Source organism: Neoarius graeffei, chromosome 2, assembly GCF_027579695.1.
Source record: "Neoarius graeffei isolate fNeoGra1 chromosome 2, fNeoGra1.pri, whole genome shotgun sequence".
Taxonomy (NCBI): Eukaryota; Metazoa; Chordata; class Actinopteri; order Siluriformes; family Ariidae; genus Neoarius; species Neoarius graeffei.
Genome location: NC_083570.1, coordinates 39498820 through 39522030, shown reverse-complemented (window position 1 = coordinate 39522030; position 23211 = coordinate 39498820). Strand labels below are relative to the sequence as shown.

Sequence of the window (23211 nt, the reverse complement as noted above, 5' to 3'; positions counted from 1 at the left end):
TGGTTGTTTGTCTCTGTGTGTCAGCCGTGCAATAACTTGGTGACTTGTCTAGGGTGTACTCCACCTTTCGCCCATAGTCAGCCGGGATAGGTTCCAGCTTGCTTGCGACCCTGTAGAACAGGATAAGCGGCTAGAGATAATGGATGGATGGACGGTCTTAATTCTCTTGTATCAAGAAATATTTGAAGTTTTGAAAACCCCAACCCCAAATCCCCATACTCCATGCCATTTATAAGAAGGAAAAAAAATCACATTATATCTTGTGTGTCCTGAAGAGTTTACTATTTGCAGATCATAACATTTCGTAGCACTCAAGTTTCATAACGTCTGACGCTTTTGCGCATGCGTGGTACAGATCGGGCAGGAGCATGGCTACCTGATGCACGTCACCCGAGGCGCATTTCGGGTAGGTGAGGCGGATCGGGTAACCACACCGCGGGGCCGGTTTCGCTCTCTTGCACTCTGGGACGGACGCGCGCTGGGGGATCCGATGACGTCACTGGCCTGGCCTGGCCAAACACACACACACACACACACACTGACGCACGCGCGCTCACACCTTTACGCTGTCGCTTTTATTCTCCCTCCTGCGCTCGCGCCCCCTCCCTCCCTCCTTCTCTCTCTCTCTCTCTCTCTCTCTCTCTTCTGTAGCATTTTTTTTTCTATTCTGGGAAGCGGTGCTAGGAATAACCCAGTCTATTTCCCCCCTCCATCCAGGCTCCTTCTCTGGATTCGAGCAGTAAGAAAACAAACAAACAAAAAACCGACACGGACCGGACTGTTTATTCCCGACACACGTTCTCGTTCCTGGAAAGGCAGCGCTCACGCGTCCTTGTCGTCTTCCTGCGCATCCATCACCTGTCCGACTTTCCCTTCGAGTCTTCATCATCCGGAGACCCTGGAACTCTGCGCATCCTGTTCCATACCGGCTAAGGAAGGGCTACAGCCCGGCCAGGCGGACTGACATTCCTTGGGATGTTGCAGATGTTCCGGGACGCTCCAGACAGAGATTCCTGATCCCGATCCGGGTAAGAGTTCTAACTCCTCCACTCTTCCTGAGCGCGAGCTGCTTCTTCCCAGAGCATTCCTGTAGCAGTCAGTGCGCTTTGGCTTATTGGAATAATCCATCTTTTTTGGGAAATACCAACTTGATTGCGTGCTGATCCCGGGAATGCTGCGGAATAAATATAATATCCCGAGGAATTTGCACAGGCAGGGAGCGGCTTCACTGGGAAGCGCGTGCGCTCGGATAGGGATCATGTTGTTATTATATATATATATATATATATATATATATATATATATATATATATATATATATATATATATAAGGTGTTGTGAAGTACACTGTGTATACAGATTGTCAGGTGAGAGAGAGAGAGCGCGTGTGCGCGCACGCGCGTGCCTGGGTGAAGGTGGGTGGGACGCTGGCTCGTTCCGGGAATGTTCCATGACGTGTTCTCCGTCAGTGAGCAGGGGACACTCTAGGGGGACTCTTCAAGTGCAGCTGTCGTTGCCACTCAACTCCATTCCACTTCCACTTCCAACGTGTTCTATGTTTTGAACCTGAAGCCACACTGTCTGTCCTTCTTGTCCACGACACTATCATTCCCAATCATCTGTAATGAGGCACTTTATATTTTTAATAGGGCTGTCAAACGATTAAAAATTTTAATCGCGATTAATCTCAGAATTTCATATAGTTAATCGCGATTAATCGCATTTTTTAAAAATCTATGTAAATGAATGAGCCTTTTAAAGTGAAATGTTACAATTAAAATGAACACATTTTATGCTAAAAGTACTTGTTAAAAATTGCTGGGACAAGAGAAAATGGTAATGCCTCGGTCACAACCGGCCGTATACGTGCTCCTACGGCCGGTCTATGTGCAAAAAACGCAAGAAACGCACGGAGGGCGCGCGTGTGACGTGCTGATTTTCGAGCCGTAGACCGGCCGCAGAGGTTCTTTGTCATGTCAAACAAACTCTACGGGCGCTTACGGTTTTTTTCAGGTTGCAAGACAAACTTACGGCCAACGCGTGTCTTTCTCCATGAACAAAAAAAAAAACGCAGCGATTTGGGAAACGCCAAAAATCGCACGGCCAAAAAAATCATACGTCCGGTTGTGACCTAGGCTTAAGGGAGTTTATTCACTCACATACTAGGCAGTACTGAACATACAAAACACAAAATTGGATTTTGTGATGGATTAGGGAGCTGTAGTCTCAAATATAAAACATGTAGTCACATACTACTGTGTCTCAGTTCAGACATGTCTCATCTCATCTCATTATCTCTAGCCGCTTTATCCTTCTACAGGGTCGCAGGCAAGCTGGAGCCTATCCCAGCTGACCAAGGGCGAAAGGCGGGGTACACCCCGGACAAGTCGCCAGGTCATCACAGGGCTGACACATAGACACAGACAACCATTCACACTCACATTCACACCTACGGTCAATTTAGAGTCACCAGTTAACCTAACCTGCATGTCTTTGGACTGTGGGGGAAACCGGAGCACCCGGAGGAAACCCACGCGGACACGGGGAGAACATGCAAACTCCACACAGAAAGGCCCTCGCCGGCCCTGGGGCTCGAACCCAGGACCTTCTTGCTGTGAGGCGACAGCGCTAACCACTACACCACCGTGCCGCCCCAGTTCAGACATGTGTGACAAAAGAAAATAAAAATGAAATAAAACTTCAATTGTGCTGGAGTTGTATTCAGTCACAGCCTATAGGACTTCACAGTGCTGTGCAAACAAAAATAAATCGCAGTTGGACTTCAAGAAAGATATTTAGTGTCATATCACAGTGCTACAGCATACTGAAATCTCACTTTACAAAAGTATTTTAGAACTGCAAAGTGCATACCAAAACCAACTCAATCACACTCTTCTTCTGAAATGAAACGTCCCGTTTAACAGACCTTTCTCCATCACTTACTCTTACACTACATTCACACTGCAGGCTGAAGTGACTCAAATCCGATCTTTTCGCCCATATGTGACCTGTATCCGATCTTTTATTGACAATATGAATGACACAGATCCGATTTTTTCAAATCCGACCCAGGCCGTTTGGATATGTGGTCCTAATTCCGATTCCTATCCGATCTTTTCATATGCGACTTCAGTCTGAACCGCCAGGTCGCATTCATCCGACTTACACGTCATCAACAAGCCACAAACGTCACTATTCTGCGCTGAAGTAGGCGGCGGGTCTCTCAAAAAAAGTTACAACAACATGGCGCATGACATCAATGCGACTCCGCACCCACACGTTCCTTTGAACGGAGGTTGCAGTCACTACCCCGCAGAACGCCTGAGCCAAAACCCTTGCCCTCTTCCTTCTCAACCTCCTCCTTAACATCAGGCTATTGTGCATGTTCTGGCTCTGTCGCAACAACAACTGCATCATCGCCAGGTACTCCATGCTGGCTACTGTCATACACAGGAAACTTTAGGTTACTTCCGTAAACACTGGCCATGCTCACTGCGTGTGACATCGTCGTATCCTGCAATGCGCATGCGGAACACTTTTAGGTCGCTTTTCGTTCATACTGAGGATCACATACAAGTCGCATATATTTGTTAATGTGAACGACCTCACAAAAAAATCGGATTTCACAAAAAAATCGGAATTGAGCATTAAGTCTTGCAGTGTGAACATAGTGTTAATGAAGCAGCGCACGACAAGCCTCAACATGAACTACGGGTGACTCGCAGGGCCAAATTAGAATTTGCGTTAACGGCACTATTTTTTTTTTATCGCGATAAATTGAGATCGCGTTAATGCGTTATTATCGACAGCCCTAATTTTTAATCTATATTTTCCTCCCTGATTAGGATCCATTCACTGAAGGTGAAGATCTGGATCACTCGAGTAGGCTTGTATTGTTTTCATTCAGGGCTTCAGTATTAGCATCCTCACCCAAGGTAACACTTGAAGCTTTGTGTAGAAGAAGTGAGCGTGTGATCTGATATCATCATTGTTCTTATCCGAGCCTTGCGTTTATAATTAGCCTGAAACATTTACTGAACGTGTTGTCGTTTTCAAATGAATGGAGCACAAATCCTGCAGGAACTGCTATTAAAATTCTCTTGTGGTTCATGAGTAGTGTGTGTGAATTAACTTATACTATATTAATCTCAGTCATCATTATCTGTAGCCGCTTTATCCTGTTCTACAGGGTCGCAGGCAAGCTGGAGCCTATCCCAGCTGACTACGGGTGAAAGGCGGGGTACACCCTGGACAAGTCGCCAGGTCATCACAGGGCTGACACATAGACACAGACAACCATTCACACTCACATTCACACCTACGGTCAATTTAGAGTCACCAGTTAACCTAACCTGCATGTCTTTGGACTGTGGGGGAAACCGGAGCACCCGGAGGAAACCCACGCAGACACGGGGAGAACATGCAAACTCCACACAGAAAGGCCCTCGCCGGCCACGGGGCTCGAACCCGGACCTTCTTGCTGTGAGGCGACAGCGCTAACCACTACACCACCGTGCCGCCCACTAAAGCTAGACTCCCTTTCGGATTTTTCAAATGTAGGTTATAAAAAGAATTTTCCCTGACACCTAATTACTATTTTTTTTAGTGGACCGAAAGCAACTGAATTCGAATCACTGACTTCCAATTTTCATCTTATCTCATCTCATTATCTCTAGCCACTTTATCCTGTTCTACAGGGTCACAGGCAAGCTGGAGCATATCCCAGCTGACTACGGGCGAAAGGCGGGGTACACCCTGGACAAGTCGCCAGGTCATCACAGGGCTACTTCCAGTTGTATTCATTAAAAAAAAAGAACAGTTAATGAATTTAGAGCCATGTGGCTCTAGATTCTCTGCTATTTTTTCCTGCTTCACCATGACGCAATACAAGATACTACGTCATGCGTCACGTGGTGGGCTTCCCCCGTTCGCTCAAGGCATTGTGGGATACAAATTCGAAACAGGAGAGAGCAATGGATGATGCGAATGAAACGTGAAAGACCGACTACAGTAACGGAAAGTGAGAAGAAAAGACGTAATGTTGTGAAGGAAAGGAAACACAGGACCAAACTAATAAATATCGGCGCTCAGAGAGCACCTCGGTGTGATCAGCTGTTCGTTTAGCGACAGAATGATGGAACTGTCAGTGCACGGTCAAGGTAAACCTGTAGATGGCAGTAATGCAACACTGGACGCCAGCTGCTGTAAAATCCAAAAGAAGAAGGAAAAGAAGGTAAACCTGCGCATGCACACATGGACTTCCTCTGTCTGCTTGACTGCACGAAGCGAGCGATTTCATGCACATTATTTGCTCGGGAATCCACTGAAATTAAATAACTTCCCAGCCACAGAATGGCTTGATATTTTGTGAGATATTACAGAAATAAACATATATCACAATGACCAAATTTCAGAGGGAACTAAATTTCACCGATTTTATGAAACCGAAAGGCCGTCTACTTTTAATATATGTGTATTTCCTGTTCACCCTTTTACCAAATCCCAGTATGCATTGCATGCTGAGAACTTCCAGTGGCTCAGCTCACAATGCTGATAACAATACAAAAGCAAATATTGGGCTATAAAATCATTCTCTAGGTTCAAATATTGAATGTAAGCTGAAATGCGATGTTATTAGATTGCCTTTAGTTGTCTAGTTACTGGTTCAATGTTACTGTTCGTTAGCACAGAAGCTAATTGGTCATTCTTATATTATTGCATTGTCTTCAGCTCTGATTGACTGCACTGCCACTGCATTCTGTGGTGCTCATTATAATAATCTAACTGTACTAGCAGACGTCCAGTGAGAAATAAATCCTATGATGTAGATTGTATATTAAACATTTAATGCTTAGCCAAGGATGAGCAACAATCATCTTAGCTGCTAGCTGCTTGTACATTTGACTCTAATTTAATGCCTTTTACTGCTTCTGCTTTCCAGTGCAACCAGGAACATTCTACATTGATCCCAGTGGTCCACAGTGGTAAATAAAATATTTGGAAAGTAATTACTCATAATTCACTTCATGAACTGAAGAGAACCTCATCTGTTTGTATGGGTGTAAAGCAGACCAGAATTCAGACATTTATTCTCGGATACTGTTACGCCTGTCACTCCACTGACACCAGATGTTTATCAGTCTGCTGGTCTGACATAGAAATGTTCAAGGAAATTTCATCACTGACATTAACTGAACAAGACACAGGAGTGAAAGCTATACTGTCAATCAGTGGAGTCTGCAGAATGAAATGCATGATTTGGGAAAGGGGCGAATAGAATTATCCATATTGCTATCCATACAGGACACTTTTTCGATGGAACAAAACCATGTATTCTATTCCCTTATAGCAGGTTTCATTCATTTGGTTTGATAGCATGCAATATTGTCAGCATATTGCTTATCCTATGTGTATTATGTCACTCTACCCAACGGAGAATGAGTGTTGAATATGGTTTACGATATTGCACGGTTGTCAAGACAACGTGACGTCATACGTCGGAGCTGATGCGAATATCCAATGAGAAACTTTTGTGCTGCGCATGCGCAGAAGCATTTCATTGCCGGCCAGGAAAGAGAAAGACACGTTGAACACCCGAAAGGCTATCAAAACGTCATTAGATATTCTTCACACATGTTTACAAGAGAAAAACATACCAATGGACATAAAAAACTGGAAAAGAGACACATCGGAGATGTAAAACTTCCGCTCCAGTGAGCGACTGTGACAATTTGTAAACAAACATGGCTGCCAGGTTTGCTTTGTTAAATATGGAAAATTTTGAGAGAATTTTGAACGGGAAAGATGCATTGAACACCTGAAAGGAATGAGTATGAATAATAATAATAATAATAATAATAATAATAATAATAATAATAATAATGGCTGGCCAGCCAATATTATTTATATATTTGTACAATAAGGGTGGTTTTAGAATTTACAGCAGTGTTTGTATGTTTGTGTATTCCTTGGAAGATGTATCTTTCAGTTTTTTTTTTAAATGCATCCGTTTTTTTTGTTTCTCGAACAAATAATTCTGTTCTTTGCCAAAAAACAAAACAAAAACATAATAGTATAATAATTAAATGATCAATCAACTAACCAACCAATCAAATGACCAACTAAACATTTTCCATCTATCCATCCATCCATTATCCAGAACCGCTTATCCTGTGCAGGGTCACGGGCAAGATGGAGCCTATCCCAGCTGACTATGGGCGAGAGACGGGGTACACCCTGGACAAGTCGCCAGATCATCACAGGGTTGACACATAGAGACAAACAACCATTCACACTCACTATCAATTCAGAGCCACCAATCAACCTAACCTTGGGCTTTTTATCCCACATGAGCTCACTTGATTTACCACTGGATTATTCTCTTTTGTTTTATTAAGTTATTCAAACATTAGAAATATCGCTCTTGTAGAATAGAATAGAATAGAATGCCTTTATTGTCACTATACACATGTACAATGAGATTAAAGCATCTCCAATAACAGTGCAAACAACGTGTAGAGAGGGAGAGAGAGAGGAAGGGAGGAAGGGAAAAGAGAGGAAAGGGGAAAAAAAAGGGGGGGGTGTAAGGTGCACAGTCTGAGGTGTATGTGTTGTGTTACGCATTATGGAGTGAGGTATTGCACATATAAAGTATTGCACAGTGACAGTCACATTGTAAATTATTGCACGAGAGAGTCACATTATAAGATAAAATATTACACATTATGAAGTATTGCAAGGTAAGGTGCACAGACCTGAGGTGCATGTGTTGTGTGTAAGGTGCACAGTCCTGAGATGTATGTGTTGTGTGTAAGGTGCACAGTCCTGAGGTGCATGTGTTGTGTGTAAGGTGCACAGTCCTGAGGTGCATGTGTTGTGTGTAAGGTGCACAGTTCTGAGATGTATGTGTTGTGCGTAAGGTGCACAGTCCTGAGGTGCATGTGTTGCGTTTCACATTTTGGAGTGTGGTATTGCACATTATAAAAGTATTGCATAGAGAGTCATCTTATAAAGTACTGCACATTATAAATTAGTAAAATAGTAAAATAAAATAGACTATCAAGTCAGAGCGTATCCGAGTTCAGGGCGGTTATGGCTTTTGGAAAGAAGCTGTTTTTTAATCTATTTGTCTTTGCCCTGATGCACCTGTAGCGCCTCCCTGAGGGCAACAGGTCGAACAGATCAAAGCCAGGGTGGGAGCTGTCCTTGATAATATTCTTAGCTCTGCTAAGGCAGCGGGAGGTGTAAATGTCCATCAGGGAGGGGAGAGGGCAGCCAATGATCTTCTGTGCTGCCATAACTACCCTCTGGAGCCTCTCCCTGTCTACAGCAGTGCAGCTGCCGTACCATACTGTAATACAGTACGTCAGTATGCTCTCGATGGATGAGCGGTAGAAGGTCAGCAGCAGGTTGGAGCTTAAGTTGTACTTCCTGAGTTGTATATGCTATTGTAGTCATTTTCACGATGCTAACATGCAGTGTGTCAACTAAGCCAGCAACAATGGACAAATTTCTTTGTCCATCTACCTCCTCGAAACAAACTAGCTTTGCGTCTCAAATTGCATACTTATGTACTGTTATTGAGTACTAACACTAACCGGATTGAAATGCAGTTCATGACAACAATCACAACGACAGCAAAGCAAGTCGGAGCTCATCAGTGTGTTTAACATGCATGAAATGGCTCAACATTATGGAGTTTGACATGGAAATCAGATGGACAGGCATATTTTGGCTCTGATGTGCCGTCTAGTGAATGTCACATTTACAGTAATAAACCAGGCTGCCATCCCTCACGTTGGGCTGTATCACACCACTGTATCATGTGGATTATTTTCCTATAACCACATAACCCTTTGTGTTTTATTCCTTACGATTTGTTCCAAGCTGGATGATAGCTGAAATAGACGCACCCTTTCAATCACACCTCCTGACTTTTTGAAAAGGTGTGTCAAGGTTCATCCTCCATTACATGAGGCTTTTCGTAACTTATGTTCCTGGAATAATAATATGTTCAAATGTTACAGTAATCCTAAATTATAAATCTGGAATAAAAAATGGAGCAGAAAATTGGGTTGTTTGAACAAAAAGTTTGGTTTATGTCTTAGATGCTGTGAGGAAGGAAGGGATTTTTTTTTCTTTGCTGCACTTAGGATTGGCTTATTTCCCTGCAGGAGGAACCTTATTTCCACGGCTTGTACTCATGACCTTAATCTTTCAGTCACTACCCACAGGTCTGACCATAGATGGGAAAAGCGACATACCTGTAGTTTTCGGTAAAGAGAGAAAATTGTCTGCTAAAACTGAACTCCTGGTTCTCCACGACAGACCTCCAGTGACTAACACTGCTTTTACAGACTAGATTTTTTTTCTGTCAGTCTGACACGTGAATCAGGGGCAAGGTCTTTCCCTGCACCTGAAGGGAGCATCCCACTCTTATCTGAGAGAAAACCATGGCCTTGGACTTGGAGGTGCTGATTTTCATTAGAGCCACAGGGTGTTGTAAGTCTAGTTTGGATGGTGCCAAAAGAAAATATCACCTGCAAAGCCTCCATACTGGACAGCTGTCCAATCTTCGCTATGTCTCGACATTCTGTCCATTAAAACCACAAAACAGCAGTGGAGACAAGTCACACTGTTAATGAGTCTGACCACCACATTTTAAATTTAATAAGTGGAGTGTGGTGGCATGGTGGTGTAGTGGTTAGCACTGTTGTGTCACAGCAAGAAGGTTCTGGGTTTGAGCCCAGTGGCCAACGGGGGGCCTTTCTGTGCGGAGTTTGCATGTTCTCCCCGTGTCTGCATGGGTTTCCTCCAGGTGCTCCAGTTTCCCCAGCAGTCCAAAAACATGTAGGTTAGGCTAATTGGTGACTCTAAATTGACCGTAGGTGTGAATGTGAGTGTGAATGGTTGTTTGTGTCTATGTGTCAGCCCTGTGATGACCTGGCGACTTGTCCAGGGTGTACCCCACCTCTCGCCCATAGTCAGCTTGCCCATGACCCTGCACAGGATAAGTGGTAATGGATGGATGGAAAACTCAAGTATGTATTTTCCATCTGTTGAAACATTTAGAATGTAATGTACACATACTGTACATTTATATAAAACATGCAGATAGGTGACTTGGCCAAATGGATAGAGAAACAGCTGTGGGACCAAATGGTCACCGGTTTGATTCCCTCGACCAGCAGGAATGGCTGAAGAGCCCTTGAGCAAGGCACCTAACTCTCAACTGCTCCGGGTACATTGTACGTCGCTCTGGATAAGAGCATCTAGTAATGAATGACTTTAGCACTTTTTTTCATTAACATGTTTATCGTCTGTGTTCTTAGAAACGATCATGTGGTGCAACTATGATTTTCTCTCCAAATAATCCATCCATTATCCGTAACCGTTTATCCTGTGCAGGGTCGCGGGCAAGCTGGAGCCTATCCCAGCTGACTATGGGCAAGAGGTGGGGTACACCCCGGACAAGTCGTCAGGCCATCGCAGGGCTGACACATAGAGACAAACAACCATTCACACTCACATTCACACCTACGGTCAATTTATAGCCACCAATTAGCCTAACCTGCATGTCTTTGGACTGTGGGGGAAACCGGAGCACCTGGAGGAAACCCACGCAGACACCGGGAGAACACGCAAACTCCACACAGAAAGGCCCCCATCAGCCATTGGGGTCGAATCCAGACCTTCCTGCTGTGAGGTGACAGCGCTAACCACTACACCACCGTGCCGCCCCTCTCCAAATAATATGTTTCCTAAATATACTTAAAAGTTGGACATTTTAAAAGTACAGTATTATTAACTTGTAGTTATGTCCTATAACTGTACTGCCTCCTAGGTCAATACACTTTACAGACTTTTTAAAAACCCATATTAAAATGTACAAGACTAGTATCCACTTAAGCATACTGTGTCAGTGATTAATGTTTCAGCCACAGAGCGCAGAGTTGTTGTTGTTATTGTTGTTTCAGAATTTTAATATGGTTAATGCCATTACAGGTGACATCACATGATGAGACGAACATGCATAGTTAAAAAAAAAGATCAGTTCATAATAAATTCCTAAGAACAAACAGAACAAACCTGGTCTGAAATCTCACAGACAAATATTGTATATCAATTCATTATATGAATGCCAGTGTAAAGCAGCAGTGGTAGATTTTGGTGTTATAGGACAATATTAATAATGTCAATGAGGTGGAGAGGATATTACACTTGATTTACACTATAGGCTACTATCTAGTAAAAATTTTCAAAGAGCTCTGTAATATTCTTCACGGTTACACCAGATGATATTTTTGTAAAGTGAACAAGTGAAGTTTTGTTCAAAGTCAAAGAGTCCCATATACGTTTTCGTACGTATGTTGGGGAGTGCCTGTTAGAGAGCACACTTGTCCTGGGCCGTCAGCATGGTGAGGTAGGGTGGACAGTTCCTTTCCTCGCCGCCTTAACTTCCCCAGTGTTTCCACCAGGTCCCCATTCACTGCTGGGTGGACAGGAGGTGAGCCCCAGATCACCGTCCAAGACGAGGCTCGAACCGGGGACCGTTTGCTTAGCGGTCAAGTGTTCTAACCACTTGGCCACCTCGCCTGAAGTTTTGTTAGTGAATTATAAAAGAGCTGGAAAGGCAAAATGCTTTTCAGGGTTGGTCAGTCATGCAAAACATTCTTGAAATGATGCTTCATGTGGTGAAATAATAAATAAATAAAAGAAAGAAAGGATTTAGGAGCAATTTCAAACAAGTGTTCAGAATTGCGCTAATAACCAGTTGGTTGCACCACATGATATTTTGAAAAATGACACCTACATGAAAAGTCAGGAAAAATGAAAGTGTGTACATATGTGTACACAGTGTCTTGCAAAAGTATTCATGTCCTGTTTTGTTGTATTACAAGCTGGAATTAAAATTAATTTTGGAGGGTTAACACCAGGCGGCACGGTGGTGTAGTGGTTAGCGTTGTCGCCTCACAGCAAGAAGGTCTGGGTTCGAGCCCCGTGGCCGGCGAGGGCCTTTCTGTGTGGAGTTTGCATGTTCTCCCCGTGTCCGCGTGGGTCCCCTCCGGGTGCTCCGGTTTCCCCCACAGTCCAAAGACATGCAGGTTAGGTTAACTGGTGACTCTAAATTGACCGTAGGTGTGAATGTGAGTGTGAATGGTTGTCTGTGTCTATGTGTCAGCCCTGTGATGACCTGGTGACTTGTCCAGGGTGTACCCCGCCTTTCGCCCGTAGTCAGCTGGGATAGGCTCCAGCTTGCCTGCGACCCTGTAGAAGGATAAAGCGGCTTGAGATGAGATGGGTTAACACCATTTGATTTACACAACATGCCTACCACTTTAAAGGTGAAAATTGTTTTATTGAGACATAAACAATAATTAAGATGAAAAAACGGAAATCTGGAGTGTGCATAGGTATTCAACTCCCAAAGTCAATACTTTTGCTGCAAGTCTTTTGGAGTATGTCTCTATTAGTTTAGCACATCTAGCCACTGGGATTTTTGCCCATTCCTCAAAGCAAAACTGCTCCAACTCCTTCAAGTTAGATGGGTTGCATTGGTGTACAGCAATCTTCACATTATGCCACAGATTCTCAACTGGATTGAGGTCTGGGCTTTGACTAGGCCATTCCAAGACATTTACAGTAAATGTTTCCCTTTAAACCACTCCAGTGTAGCTTTAGCAGTATGTTCAGGGTCATTGTCCTGCTGGAACGTGAACCTTCGTCCCAGTCTCAAACCTCTGGCCGACTCAAACAGGTTTTCCTCCAGAATTGCCCTGTATTTAGTGCCATCCATCTTTCCTTCAGTCCTGACCCGCTTTCCTGTCCCTGCAGATGAAAAACATCCCCACAGCATGATGCTGCCACCACCATGCTTCACTGTAGGAATGGTGTTCTCAGGGTGTTGGGTTTGTGCCATACATGGCATTTCCCATGATGGCCAAAAAGATAAATTTTAGTCTCATCTGACCAGAGAATCTTCTTCCATGTGTTTGGAGAGTCTGCTACATGCTGCTGGGCAAACTCCAAACATGTTTTCTTATTTTTTATTTTTTATTTTTAAGCAATGGCTTTTTTCTGGCCACTCTTCCATAAAGCCCTGCTCTGTGGAGTGTACAGCTTAAAGTGGTCCTCTGGACAGATACTCACATCTCCGCTGTGGATCCTTGCAGTTTCTTCAGTGTTATCTTTGGTCTTTTTGTTGCATCTCTGATTAATGCCCTCCTTGCCAGGTCTGTGAGTTTTGGTGGGCGGCCTTCTCTTGTAGTGGTGCCATATTCTTTCCATTGTGCTATAATGGATTTAATGGTACTCTGTGGGATATTCAAAGTTTGGGATTTTTTTATAACCCAGCCCTGATCTATACTTCTCCACAACTTTGTCTCTGACCTGTTTGGAGGCTCCTTGGTTTTCATGTTGCTTGCTTAGTAGTGTTGCAGAGTCAGGGTCCTTCCAGAACAGGTTGATTTATACAGACATCATGTGACACTTTGCACACAGGTAGATCTTAATCAACTAATTATGTGACTTATGAAGTGAATTGGTTGGACCAGCTCTTATTTAGGGGTTTCAAACGAAAGAAAAAAAAATGCACCTTTAAAGTGGTAGGCATGTTGTATAAATCAAATGGTGCTCACCCTCCAAAAATCCATTTTAATTTCAGTTTGTGTAATGCGACAAAACAGGACAAACACCAAGAGGGATGAATACTTTTGCAAGACACTGTATATATAAAGAGGTACTAAATGGTACTTCAACTGGCAAATGTTGAAGTAAAAACACTACTGAAGAGCAGTGCACATTTCCTGATCTCTGAAGCATTGTTAGTATCAAAAATGAAAGTGCCTGGTACATCAGTGGGACAAAACACTATTGATTTTTTCTAAAAGCATAATTGTATATGGTGATTGCAATACTTTATACATTAATGAGGTTATATATATATATATATATATATATATATATATATATATATATATATATATATATATATATATATATGCGCTCCACTTTTATGAGATAGATAGTGGAATGCGACACCAGGTCCTTATCCTTCATTGCACGAGGGCAGCGTCTGTCCCTTGGATATATCATCTCAATTGGTTGGGAACCCTGTTGGTTCTCCGACAATAGATAGTTAATACAGTATGTCTTGGCCTCCACAGGTTATGTGAGTGACTGAGCCTCAACAATGACTGTGCCAGATAACATGCTTGCAGTGCAGGCATGATCTGCAGCCTAGTAACGCCTCAAATATTTGCATTGTGCCTTGCATTTGCTGCTTGCTACATGTTGCACAAAACGTTTGACGCTTTTTCGATGGCTGATTTCTGTACCTCATCCTCTCCACAGTGAAAGTGTAGCAAAACATACCTGATTGCACCGTGCTGCACCAGTTGTGGTTAACTTTGCTAAATTGTGTGGCGGTTCTTGAGATTGGGATATGGAAGGTGTATCTTGAGTGCTTTGATAAACAAGACAGTTCAGTGTCGACAGTTCAGTGCCGCAAAGTCGACGCCTTTGGATTTATATTTGATTGACTGTGCTGCCTAAAGAGTAAAAACTCATGTTGGTCACTTAACGATAAAATGCCTTGTCTTTTAGTGCATCTTAAAATAAACAGCCGATCCGTTTGACATGTATAGAAAGGTATATTTTTAATATAGCGCAGCATATGGTCGAATAGAGGAGCTTGTATGTTATCCAAGGCAGACTGAGAGTGTCTCGAGTTTGTACTGACACTTTGACAAAATGAATGCTGCCTATGACGTCCTTGCTCACCTCCTCTCCACCACAGGAAACACTCGCGGCCTCCCCTTCTTCCTGCTTTAAAAATGAGGTAGTCTCTCGTTCTCTCATTACCTGACTCTCTCACTCCCCCTTCCCGTCCCTTCCTTTTTCACTTTCCGCAGCAGTAACAAGCTGAAACCTACGTACTTCGCTGCTCGATTGTTGCTGGCGGCTGCTGCCTGTCTGCCTTTTCATGAGATTGGAGCCCCCCTCCCTCCGTCCCTCCCTCCCGCTTTGGCTTATATTAAAGAAAAATACTTTTTTTTTTCTCTCTGCTTGTGCTGCTTCTTCCTTCAAGCGTAGCTAGAGTGAATGAACCAGAAAGACTGAGCATTTCTGATAGGGATGGAGGACTGCATTTAAGTAAGTGGGGAAATAGCTTCATCGACTGGATTTGTGCTTGTGCTACGGATTTTGACAGCTTCGCCTGGCTCATCAGCGCTGACATTTGGATTCCTCTTCCTTCCTGGAGACCTGTAGCAGGAGGGACAGTGTGTCAGGTGGGTCACCAGGCTTGGGTACAAGAAAGAAGAAAGTGAAGGAATGTCACTAATGACCTGGCTGTGACATTGTTGATGTGGAAGAGAGGTCTGAGACGTGGAGAAGGATTAGAGGACTGAGTTGAGGACAGTTTTGGGGTTGTCAAGACTGAAGGTGCTTGTGCTTTGTAATTCAGATTGAGAAAGCTAGAGGTTCTGCACTGTGTTGATGATGTAGCGGCAGAAGAGAAACCCTTTGAATGCTGCATACCTTGAAGAGAATGTGTTGTGTTGTTCGTGTGTGTATACGTGTGTGTGTGTGTGTGTTTATTTGTTTAACACTCCCTCTCCCAATCTCTCTTGGAAACAGGGCGTGTTAGGAGCGTGTTTGCCTGGCTTAACTTGCGAGACAACTCAAAGAAGAAGCCAAAGGTAATGTGTGACTCTTCTATATAGTGTGAGTTGTTTTTTTTGTTGTTGTTGTTTTGTTTTTTCTTCCTCTTTTCTCACAATCCATTCCTCATGTCCCATCATGTTCCTCATCACATGTTGTCGTGTTTCAATATGTTCAGCTAGCTAAAATTTCTTTGGCATCGTTCATCGATCATCGTTTCCACTTGGTTTCCTGTTGTTTTGCCACATGAACGTAGCTTTGAGGAAGACTTTCTAAACAGTTCGTCGCTTTCGTCCTGATGCTTCTGAAATGACAGCTGATGTGAGTAAAGTCATGTAAATATCCCGTGTCGTACGATGCCACCTCAGCTTTGTTGAATTCGCGTGAATAGAAATGCATCATTCATAAGCAGGTCATTTAGCTGGAGTAATAATTCATAGGTATAAGGATTAATGCCATGAATAACACTGAGCCAAGGATGTACTTCCTGAACATTTGGATGAAATGTGTGTGGAAAAGTCTGTGCTTTGACCCAGAAAAGAGAATGACACTGACACTGAAACTTGTGTTTCTTTCCCACATTATGCAGAAGAGTGCTTTAGTTTAGATTACACTCGTCTGGAGGTATTTCTGAGAAGGGAAACCATGGCTTAATGGTTAGAGAAGCAGCTTTGGGACCAAAAGGTTGTCAAGTTGATTTCATTCAGCAGGAATGGCTGAAGTGCCCTTGAGCAAGGCACCTAACCCCTAACTGCTCCCCAGGCTGCTCTGGGTATATTGTACATTGCCCTGGATAAGACCGTCTGCTAAATGCTTGTAATGTAATGTAATATAATATTGAGATAACTTATATAGAGAAGTGTAGGTCACCATCATGGTTTTGGACGCTGTAGTGTGTGACACTTGTTCAGTCTCTTTTGTCTTTGGTGCCTCAGCAGCTTCTGTCAGTGACTGTAATTTTTTAGAGTGCTGTGGAAATGCACGCAAACACAGCCTGGGCTATGGCTTTTTGAATAAGGGTTGCAGTGTAGCCACATACAGAAATAGACATGCAAAGTGTTGATAGTTATCAGTACCTTAGGCTAAGAGTGGCTCTGCTCCGCACCGCATACACAGCTGCAAGCGACCTGTCATTGCATGGAAACCAAATACAGATGAAGCGCATTTTACTGTTTTGTGTGTGTGTGTGTGTGTGTGTGTGTGAGCGAGAGAGAAAGGGCAGATTGTTATGATGTGTATGGTATGTGTCTGCATGTTTGAGTTAAACACATAGCACGCATGTGACAGTAGCAACGGTGACTAGCAGGGCCCTTGCATCCGGTCCACAAGAAATGCTAAAAATTACACCAAATACACAAAGGTGTAGAAACAAACAAACCATTTCACTTTTTCCAGTTTGCTTTCACATTTATTCAGTCAAGTTTAAAGGTAGACTGCCTTTCGGATTTTTCAAACGTAGGTCATAAAAAGAATTTTCCCCGACAACCAATTATTTTTGTTTAGTGGACCGAAAGCTACTGAATTCGAATCAGACTTCCAATTTTATTAAGTTAAAAAAAAATAGAACAGTTAATGAATTTAGAGCCATGTGGCCCTAAATTCTCTGCTATTTTTTCCTGCTTCACCATGACACAATACAAGATACTACGTCATGCATAACGTGATGGGCTTTCCCCATTCGCACAAGGCATTGTGGGATACAAATTTGAAACAAGAGTGGAAAATGGAGGACATGAATGAAACGTGAAAGACCGACTACAGTAACAGAAAGCGAGAAGAAAAGACGTTATGTTGCGAAGGAAAGGAAACGCAGGACCAAACTAATAAATATCGGCGCTCAGCGAGCACCTCGGTGTGATCAGCTGTTCGTTTAGCGACAGAATGATGTAACTGTGAGTGCACGGTCAAGGTAAACCTGTAGATGGCAATAATGCAACACTGTGGATGCCAGCTGCTGTAAAACCCAAAAGAAGAAGAAGAAGGTAAACCTGCACATGCGCACACGGACTTCCTCTGTCTGCTTGACTGCATGAAGCGAGTGATTTTCATGCACATTAGTTGCTCAGGAAGCCACTGAAATTAAATAACTTCCTAGCCACAGAATGGCCTTTTTTTTGAGATATTACAGAAATAAACAGATATCACAGTGACCAAATTTCAGAGGGAACTAAATTTCACCAATTTTATGAAATCGAAAGGCCGTCTAGCTTTAATTCCGACAGTCGGTAAATATTAGCATTACACTGGATTTTTTTCCTCAATCATTGAGCTCATATATGGGAGGGGAAGTGCTTAGTTTCAAATCAAATCAAATCAAGTTTATTTGTATAGCGCTTTTAACAATAAACATTGTCGCAAAGCAGCTTTACAGAATTTGAACGACTTAAAACATGAGCTAATTTTATCCCTAATCTATCCCCAATGAGCAAGCCTGTGGCGACGGTGGCAAGGAAAAACCCCCTCAGACGACATGAGGAAGAAACCTCGAGAAGAACCAGACTCAAAAGGGAACCCATCCTCATTTGGGCAACAACAGACAGCCTGACTATAATATTAACAGTTTTAACAGTTTATTAAATGTGTTAATATTAATAGTTTATTAAATGTGGCCAATTTCCACTCACCAGACAGGTCTCTTCTATTACACAGCTACCAAGCAGGGAGGACAAAGGCACATTAATGCCAGCCAACCGCAATTTTTCAGACTTTGCTTATTCAATTTTGTGGGGTGGCATAACACACTCATAAGAGAGCGATGTCCAGTAACATCCATATGCTTCATGATTGGCTAATATCATTGTGGACGCAGGAGAGAGGTAGACTGCCACTGGCCACAGGCCAATTTTGCTATCTTGGGCTGCTGAAGTTTGGGATTTGAACTTGTGAGCGCCAGATGATGGGGCGAACAGGTCTCTGTTGTGCTACTTGATGGCTTTTTTTGTGTTTCCTCCCATATAGACAAATCATAAATTTATTAGCTAGCCATCTGGGTAAATAAAAACTTTGGCATGTTGCTCAAACTTTTGTTCTGGCTGGAAGGAAAAGTGGTACTCTAATAATGTATTGACTAGTTAGTTGTTAGTTAGTTAGTTAGTTAGTTAGTTAGTTAGTTAAGTGCATTAATACAGACAAGTGATCTTTAAATTTTTTTTTAAAGTATTTCTACATACCTGCATGCTCCTGACTCGTCGGTCATCCATGTACACTAATTCATCATCATCGTCCTACCAATAGCAGGATTGCGTCTCGGTAGATGTGTGCAGAGCAGCAGGCATCAGGATTCGGAAGCCGGATAGTTACCATACCACTGTTATGTTTTAAATATACAAACAAATGAAATGAAAGTGTTTGTTTGTAATGGGAAGGTCAGTAAGGTGTGTGTGTGTGTGTGTTTTTTGCCTGATTGTTAAAGCTACTTGTATGCCTGGCATCTGTGTACAGTGTACAGTACATGTACAGGATGTGTGTGTGTGTGTGTGTGTGTGTGTGTGTGTGTGTGTGTGTGTGTGTGTGTGTGTACACTAATACATATGGAAAATCACTTCTGTGCAGTTCAGTGACAGGTTGATGGGGACAGATTTATGTGGCACACCGAGCCCCGCTACATCATTTGGGAATACCTTGGTCATTAAAACCCCAGTGTTTGTCCGGAGAATATGATTCCATGTCAGAATGTCTGCTTTGAGATGATTTTATGTGAAAATAAATATCCAGGGTCAAAGGTCGAACCATATTGCCAATCCCATGACGCTGATTATAAACACTCCTAAGTCATTAGCACAGATGTTCGCAATCTAACTGTCAGCTAACAGCAAAGCAGCAAATCGTTAGCTTTCTTACACACTGCACAGGAGTATTGAGAAACTCTGACTCGATTAACTGAGCACAAACTGTCTGAGCATTCCTACTCTCTTTAATTGTTTCTATTTGGTAAACAGATTATATGAGCGTTAAAATCAATCTTTTCACGGATAATTAACCAAATAGTTTACAGGCAGAGAAGAGCCAATTAAAGAAAAAAAATCACAGAAGAACATTTAAAGTATGTATACACAATTGTTGTGGGTAATTGTTACGTCCTTTAAATCCTTCTCGGAGTCTCTCTTGGCACTGGAAGTGCAAGTGGTGAAATTGAAACGAGCAGCAGTGAGAGTGCGACTCCACACATAAATACTCATCATGGCGAAAATTCACTTGTGTAATAGAATGCAGTTAAGGAAGTCTTAACTCAAAAATTCTTACTTTGTGAACACCAAGTTACTGTGGCATGGTGGGGAAGTGGGCAACGTTGCTGCCTTATTGAACCTCAGGGTTACTCCTGCTGTTCTCTAGTTTCGGGTTTCTTCCTGAAAACATGCTGCCACATAGATTTGCAACTCTAAATTGGCCCTAGGAGTGAAAAAGTGTGTGTGTGTATATGTGTGTAGGGGGGTTGCCTTGTCATGGACTGGCTTTGCCAGCCAGCGTTCCAGTTATAGGTTCCAGACAAGCGTTTCCTGAAGATACAGTGTCTTGTAAAAGTACTGTATTCATCCCCTTTGGTGTTTGTCCTGTTTTGTCACATTACAAGCTGGAATTAAAATGGATTTTAGGGCATTAGCACCATTTGATTTACACACCAAGCCTACCACTTTAAAGGTGCAAATTGTTTTCATTTATTTATTTTTTTATTGTGACACAAACAATAGTTAAGATAAAAAAAAAAGAAATCTGGAGTGTGCATAGGTATTCACCCCCCAAAGTCAATACTTTGTAGAGCCACCTTTTGCTGCAATTACAGCTGTAAGTCTCTTGGGGTATGTCTCTGTTAGCTGAGCACATCTAGCCACTGGGATTTTTGCCATTCCTCAAGGCAAAACTGCTCCAACTCCTTCAAGTTAGATGGGTTGCGTTGGTGTACAGCAATCTTCAAGTTATGCCACAGATTCTCAATTGGATTGAGGTCTGGGCTTTGACTAGGCCATTCCAAGTCATTTAAGAGTTTCCCTTTAAACCATTGCAGTATAGCTTTAGCAGTATGTTTAGGGTCATTGTCCTGCTGGAACATGAACCTTCGTCCCAGTCTCAAACCTCTGGCCGACTCAAACAGGTTTTCCTCCAGAATTGCCCTGTATTTAGTGCCATCCATCTTTCCTTCAGTCCTGACCAGCTTTCCTGTCCCTGCAGATGAAAAACATCCCCACAGCATGATGCTGCCACCACCATGCTTCACTGTAGGAATGGTGTTCTCAGGGTGTTGGGTTTGCGTCACATGTGGCATTTCCCATGATGGCCAAAAAGTTCAGTTTTAGTCTAATTTTACCAGAGAATCTTCTTCCATGTGTTTGGGGAGTCTGCCACATGCTGTTGAGCAAACTCCAAATGTGTTTCCTTATTTTTTTTCTTTAACCAATGACTTTATTCTGGCCACTCTTCCATAAAGCCCCGCTCTGTGGAGTGTATGACTTAAAGTGGTCCTATGGACAGATACTCCCATCTCCACTGTGGATCTTTGCAGCTCCTTCAGTGTTATCTTTGGTGTCTTTGTTGTATCTCTGATTAATGCCCTCTTTGCCCGGTCTGTGAGTTTTGGTGGGTGACCTTCTCTTGTCAGGCTTATAGTGGTGCCATATTCTTTCCATTTTGCTATAATGGATTTAATGGTGCTCCCTGGGATATTCAAAGTTTGGAATATTTTTTTATAACCCAACCCTGATCTATACTTCTCCACAACTTTGTCTCTGACCTGTTTGGAGGCTCCTTGGTTCTCATGTTGCTTGCTTAGTAGTGTTGCAGAGTCAGGGTCCTTCCAGAACAGGTTGATTTATACAGACATCATGTGACAGATCATGTGACACTTTGATTGCACACAGGTGGATCTTAATCAACTAATTATGTGACTTGTGAAGTGAATTGGTTGGACCAGCTCTTATTTAGGGGTTTCATACGAAAGGGGGTGAATACTTATGCACCCTTCAGATTTGTTTTTTCGACTTAATTATTGTTTGTGCCACAGTTAAACAGCAGTTTGCACCTTTAAAGCGGTAGGCATGTTGTGTAAATCAAATGGTGCTAACCTTCCAAAAATCCATTTTAATTCCAGCTTGTAATGCAACAAAACAGGACAAACGCTGAGGGGGATGAATACTTTTGCAAGGCACTGTAAATGAACGGTGTAACTGATTGTTAATGAACTGATTGTAACTGGTTATTATTTTGTCTGTGTGTGTGTTGATAATGTATGTATTGTACCTCGTGCTCAGAATTAATTCCACTCAGGGGTCAAAGGTCAGAATTGCCAACAGCAACTCTTGAGAATTATGTGTCTCTGGAATTGAGTGCATGTCTGTGTCTGAAAAATGAATTTGGCTGCAAGTTCAGGAAAATATTTCATGCATATTGAAAGATCTATTCACTTTCTTCCCATTAGCATGTTGAGTTGATGGTCACAATGGTCACTGTGGTCACTATGGTCACTAATCCCAGGGCAGGAGTGAGTGAATGGTTGTGTGAACTGCTTCAGGGTTTCCAGACCTTCTTATTGATGTGGTTTGTTGGTCCGTTTTTGTCTTTGGTGCACATGCAATACACAAAACGCAACTACAGTAGCAAGGCTTACTCTGTTTCTATGGGAACCATCTCAGAAACTGTGCTTTGTCCTTGATGGAATCAGGTAGAGTGAAAAGCCGTACTAGTAGATCTAAGTTAAGAGAGAGGAAAAGGAGGAGGATGAGAGGAGAGAATAGCTGTGTGACTGGATGAATAAAAACCATGGTGTGACAATGCTGAGAAAGAGAGAGAGAGAGAGAGAGAGAGAGAGCAGTCATGTGACTATCAACGTTGGGGATATAGGTGAAGTTCTCCAGCCATTGGAGGTGATTCTCTCTCTATCTATCTGTGTAGTAAATAGGAAACTGATGTGGTTAGTTCAACAAAGCAGCGCTCATACTGACTGGCATATGTGGCAGCACCAGACAAAAGAAATCCACTTCTAAATTTACCCTCGCTTGTCTCTGGCTAAACAACAACAGCAGCAGTTGAGTGTTTGCAGGTGTTTGCTAGGCAATGGAACACAATACACACATAAATGACCTGCTTTTTCAAATTAACACACATTCTTCAGTATATCATAATGACTTAGGGGACTGTGTTAAAAAAAAAATCTCTAGAGCTTGTGACGGGTGTATGAACACAATGACAGAGACTCACAAGAAGGTTTAGGCTCCATGTGCTGGAGGTTTATTGAATCAGCGTTTACAAATCCAAAACGGTGTCATTAATCAGGGATACTCATCCAACAGGGAAGTCAGAAACAAAGCAAAGGACGATGCCAAGCACAGGACTATAAAGATAGAGGAAATTTCAGATATCTTTTGGGAATTTGGGGATATCCGACATGAAGCAACATCTCAGCACTTGGAAATGTTGGCAAGACTTCATGACGAGTTAGTGCATGAATGATTTCGACTTGGAACCACTGATCCACACCTGTGACACAGTCTGCTCAAGGGTCTGGAAGAGTGCTAGTCTGGAAGTTTTTCATAAAAGTTGGCAATAAACGAGATGATT

The 23211-nt window shown here is 42.7% G+C and overlaps 1 protein-coding gene across 4 annotated transcripts in view; it reads left to right on the top strand.

The window, feature by feature from the left end:
- Positions 1–389: 389 nt before the first annotated feature.
- The window catches only part of hivep2a (HIVEP zinc finger 2a), a 141575-nt gene continuing 118753 nt past the window's right edge, over positions 390–23211 (top strand). Inside the window, exons 1-2 of one of the 4 annotated variants that reach the window (XM_060914197.1) lie at positions 390–1028; positions 15640–15701. The gene's annotated coding sequence lies outside the window, so the exon portion shown is untranslated. The other 3 variants (XM_060914198.1, XM_060914199.1, XM_060914201.1) reach the window with 3 other exon arrangements.